Source organism: Bombina bombina, chromosome 11 (assembly GCF_027579735.1).
Source record: "Bombina bombina isolate aBomBom1 chromosome 11, aBomBom1.pri, whole genome shotgun sequence".
In the NCBI taxonomy this organism is placed as follows: Eukaryota; Metazoa; Chordata; class Amphibia; order Anura; family Bombinatoridae; genus Bombina; species Bombina bombina.
The window spans coordinates 46,101,278-46,106,906 of record NC_069509.1 but is presented as its reverse complement, the minus strand read 5'-3'; positions in this window follow the sequence as shown (position 1 = coordinate 46,106,906).

Sequence of the window (5,629 nt, the reverse complement as noted above, 5' to 3'; positions counted from 1 at the left end):
AGTGTAGGTTGCCTCAGGATAAGATTGAGGATTTGGTGGGCATGATTCGGCGGTTCTTAGGCTTATCCAAGGTGACATTGAGGGACATTCAGTCCCTCCTGGGGAAGTTGAATTTTGCCTGCAGAATCATTCCCATAAGGAGGGTGTTCTCCAGGAGAATGTCGCTGGCTACGGAGGGTGTTCGTAAGCCTCATCACTTTGTGAGGGTGACAAGGGGGCAAAAAGATGATTTGTTTATATGGTTGCGGTTCCTGAAGGATTTTAACGGGGTGGCTTTGTTTATGGAGTCCCGAGTGTCTAACATAGATTTAGATTTGGTAACGGATGCTGCTGGGGGGCTTGGCTTTGGGGCCTATTTTTAGGGGCACTGGTGTGTGGCCGCAGGCCTTGGGGGGGGACGGATTTAATTCGGAACCTAGTGTTCCTTGTGCTGTTTCCCATAGTAGTGGCGTTTTTTGTCTGGGAGGAGGAGTTGGTGAACAAATCTATACTGTTTCACACGGATAATATGGGGGTGGTCGCGGCAGTTAACACTCTCTTGGCTTCTTCTCCTCCTGTTTTGCGTTTACTGAGATTGTTAGTGTTAAAGTGTCTGCTTATGAATGTTTTGGTTAGGGCCAGGCACATTCCTGGTAAGTGTAATCTGATTGCAGATGCTTTATCTCGATTTCAGTGGACTCGTTTCCGGGAGTTGGCCCCCCAGGTGGAGGCAGTGGGGAGATGGAGGCTTGGGGAGGAGGACTGGCTGGATTGGTGAAGAGTTCATTGGCTCCAGGTACTTGGTCCGCTTATGTTAGAGTATGGTGGGACTGGGAGAACTGGTTGAAGCAGGCTGGGATTAGAGAAGGGGTTGATGATGTTACCGGCCTCTTAGAGTGGTTGTGGCATTGGGGCAGTATGGGTTTGTCTGCTGCTAGTATGGATAGGAAACTGTAGGCCTTAGCTTTCAGGTTTAGGTTGTTGGGCCTCGGAGATGTGACCAAAGCCTTTTGGGTTAGACAGGTCCTCAAGGGCCTGAAGAAGAGGGATAGGAGCATTGATAGTAGGAGGCCCATTACCTTTGCATTATTGGGGAGGATTTGGGGGATACTGACCGAAATTTGTTTTTCCACATTTGAGATTTCTTTGTTTCACACAGCCTTCGTATTAGTCTTTTTCGGGGCCTTCCGCATTTCTGAATTGGTTAGCCCGACCAAAAGAGCGCCTGGTGGTTTGCGGGTGGACAATGTGGTGTGGGGTGAGGGCACAGTGGATCTGTTCTTGAGGCGAAGTAAAACTGATCTGTATGGGAGGGGGAAGCATATAATTTTATTTCCTAGTGGCAGTACAGTTTGTCCCTGTGGAGTCTTGTCGCAATATGCAGCAATACAGCCGGCAAATGGGGGCCCGCTGTTTATTCATTCCGATGGGTCCTTTCTGTCGCAATATCAGTTTAGGGCAGTTTTGAAAGGGGCTATTGGTATGTTAGGGCTGCCCCCATCCGAGTTTGGGTTCCATTCCTTCCGTATAGGGGCAGCAACGGAGGCCTCTATGCTGGGTTTACAGGAGGAGGTGGTTAAACGTATTGGGAGATGGGGATCCACTCGTTACAAGTCATATGTGTGGCCTGATTTGAGGGTACAGGGTGTGGAGTGCTCGTGTTAACGACTTTTCTGTGTGTTTGTTTTATTCTCAGGTGTGAAGAGCGTGTGGGTGATGGGGCACTTGTTTATTTACTGGGCTAGGTCTGAGGCCAGGAAAAAAGTGGACGGCCTGCAGTTGAGGTGCCCAGTTGATCAGTGGGAGGTAAAATGGTTAGGGGTACGGGGTATGCGTTGGGAGAATTTGTTGCCATTGTTTGTGGATTACTGTAAGCAATTTCCTCCTCCGGGGGTGTTGATTGTGCATTTGGGGGGTAATGATTTGGGTTTTATGTCCCAGAGGGAGCTGGTTAGGAGAATCAAGAGGGACTTGGGTAGGATGATGGATCTTCACCCTACCTTGAGAATTATTTGGTCAAGGTTGGTTTGGAGAGCGGCTTGGGACTATGACAGGTTGGAGCGCAGTTGGAGAAAAATTAATAAGCTGATAGGTTCTTTTGTTAGGAGACTTGGGTGTGCGGTGGCTTACCACTCAGATTTTGAGGAGGTGGGTTCTGGGGAGTTTTATTTGAGGGACAGGGTACACCTTAATCAATTTGGCCAGCAGCTGTTTTTACTGGACATTAAGGAATCTTTGAGAGAAATGTTGGGTTTGGCGGAACTGGGCTGATTTCATCAGGCCAGTCGGTGGTGGGGGTGCTAGTTCTCAGACAGTAAGGAAGGGAATATGGCCAAGTGATTTGGGGTTTGAACAAGTTGCCTCTCAAGAAGCCCCTGGGAGTGACGCAGTGAATGGAAAGGGGGCTTTGACCAAGGGAGGAAGAAGCCCTCGTGGGGTTGGTGTGGCAGCAAGGGAGGGGGTGGTCTCAAGATGTGCCATACTTAAGGGGCTGAGCGGGAAGAAGCAGGAAGTCACTTGTGAGTAAACACGGTGGTGACAACAGCTCCCTCCTGCCCACCCTTTTGCTGATGGATTTTTCCTTTTCTTGTGGTTTGTCGCAGCTAGGCGGGGGTGCTAGTTCCCAGACAGTAAGGAAGGGAATATGGCCAAGTGAATTGGGGTTTGAACAAGTTGCCTCTCCATGGGGTGAGTGTGCAATTGGGTTCTTATAGGGACAAGGGGTTCCCTATTAAAGTGGAAGTGAGGTTCGTAACGGACTCAACAAGTATGTAGTTGAGTCCAGATGGAGTAACGGCCATGTTGCTAAGTAGTAGGGGAACTAGCACTGCTGGGGTATGGTCCAGTAGGATATTTAAATGGTGTTTAAGGTCTAAGTTATTTAAGAACATTGTGTTTATGTTCATGTTTTAAATGTGGTATTTATTAATAATTAAAGGTTTTATGGTTATTTAATAAAAGTGCTGCGGCCAATTTTGTACCAAGATGATGTCTCCTGTGTCTTATTGTTAGGTATGGTAGGGATGGTTGTAGGCTTGTGCAGATTGGGGGGCCGGAACTTGACGACTTTAAAGGTCATGCCTTTTTAAGAATAACTTTACTGTGAGGGACTTAAATATAGCTCATGCAGTTAGTGCGATGAGGCTGTTCTGTAGAGAGCAGCAGGTTTCCCAGCCAGCATGTTTTAGTGCTTGGAACACTGACTGTGGGCTGAGAGACTTCGTTTCCCTAGAGTACCCTTAGCAATAAGCCTGGAGGAGGTTAGGTGAGGACGGTTCTGATGTGCCTATGTTGGTTAGATTTAGTGATGGACCTAATAAGCAGAGGTGCCTAGTGCAAAAAATCTAATGGACCAAACATACCAAGGGCATGGGCAAAATCTGAGGTAGCCAACATGCCCTTCTCACTGTAAAGCTTGTGACTGACATTACTAAATATAACTACAAAGCTGGAGCCAAGGCACAGCCCCTCCTTACAATGGGTCTAGGGGAATTATCTGTAACAGTGTGACTGTCAGTGAATCTGTAAATTAACAGTAAAAAATAATAAATAAAGGATAATATATATATAAAAATGGCCAAAAGTATGTAGACACTTGACCATTACAACTATCTGAGCTTGTTGAACATCCCCTTCCAAAATAGGGTTGCACAGGTACAATCATTGATTTATATGTTATTGGCAGCCAGGGGGCAAAATCACTGCTTAGTTGTGAAAAACATATATGGTAGGATCAAGAGTGGGGTCAAAGGTAGAGCTTTGGAGGTGGAAACTTTTGTGACCCCACAGACACTTGTGTCCAGCCACCTAAATATTGTCCAGTATTTTTATTGAGGACAGCTAAAACCCCTATTAAAAAACTATGGGTATTAATATGACGTTTTCATGTCTTTTGTGGCTATAACAGCCACAAAACTTCTGAAAAAGCCTTTCAACAAGATTTTGGAATGTGTCTGTGAGATTTTGTGCCTATTCAACCAAAAGAGATTTAGTCATGTTCCTCCACACCACAAATTTGTCAAACCATGTCTTTGTGGACCTTGCTTTGTTAACCTGGGTCCATGGCCTTCCCCAAAATGTTGCCACAAAGTTAAAAACACCCAAATGTTTAAAATGTCTTTATATCCTGTAGCATTAAGATAACTCTTTACTGGACCTAGCACAGACCCTGAAAAACAGTCCCAGACCATTATCTCTCCTCCACCAAACTTAACAGTAGGCACTGTGCATTCCAGGTAGGTGACATTCTCCTGGCATCCGCCACTCCCAGATTTTTCCATCAGACTGCCAGATAGTGGAGTGTGATTCATCACTCTAGAGAACATGTCTCCTGTGCTCCAGAGTCCAGTGGCGACAAGCTTTAAACCACTCCAACTGATGCTTGGCCTTGCATATGTTGGTGTGAGGCTTGTATATAGATGCCTGGCATTGGCTTGTATACAGATGCCAGGCATTGCACATGTTGGTGTGAGGCTTGTATATAGATGCAGGGCATTGCACATGTTGGTGTGAGGCTTGTATATAGATGCAGGGCATTGCACTAGTTGGTTTGAGGCTTGTATATACTGTAGATGCCTGGCATTGCATATGTCGGTGTAAGGCTTGTATACAGATGCCAGGCATTGCACATGTTGGTGTAAGGCTTGTATACAGATGCCAGGCATTGCATATGTTGGTGTAAGTCTTGTATACAGATGCCTGGCATTGCACATGTTGGTGTAAGGCTTGTATACAGATCTCATACCCCCCAACTGTCCCGATTTTCGCTGAACAGTCACGATTTTAGGGGTCTGTCCCGCTTTACCGGGAAGAGTGACTTCTGTCCTAAATTACCCCCCATCCCCTTGGCTGCTCTGCATTGTTTTGTTTTTTTAAATTTATATATTTTTTCAGTCCTATTGGGCCAATACATGGTCATCACGTGACCACAATGCCCTCAATACACAGTCAGTGCTTGCTTGAGTCTGCACCTGACTGCACGTGCCTTGTCAACTTGTGTCTGAGTGAGGAGTAAGGGCATTAAGCGCGCCGTGGTGAACTTCATCTCAAGGATTCAAGACACCACTCACTGCCTAGTGGAGTGTGGCAGTGTGTCTCAGAGGACTTCGGTCTGGAGGTCTCCACTGGTGATGGGTAAGTATGATCTAAAAGACACAGAAGTCGGATCCAGCATCAGGGGGTGCCGTAACAGCCAAGGCAATGTATCGCTGAATTAAGTAGATTTTTTATGCAGTGTGATCTGTACATGTGGCAGCATCAAATGTGATTAGTGCCAAATTCTCCTGCTCTGGGCAGCTCTTTTAGTTTGTGAACCAGCTCCCAGTCCTCTAGTTTTTCTCTGTTTTAATTTTGGCTACAACTTACAGTATATGTCAGCACTGCTATGCCCAGCATTAACATTTTTATTCTTCTTTTGCATGCTTCAATTTCATAAAACTATGACCTGCACTGCATTTCTGTGTGTTAAACCCACAAGTTAAACTTGCACATATATTAAATGTATGTGTGTGTATGTATGTATAAATATGTATGTAAATGTATGTGTGTATGTGTATTTAAATATGTGTATGTAAATATGTGTATGTAAATATGTATGTATGTGTATTTAAATATGTATGCGTGTATATGTAAAAAGTTATTTATGTGTGTG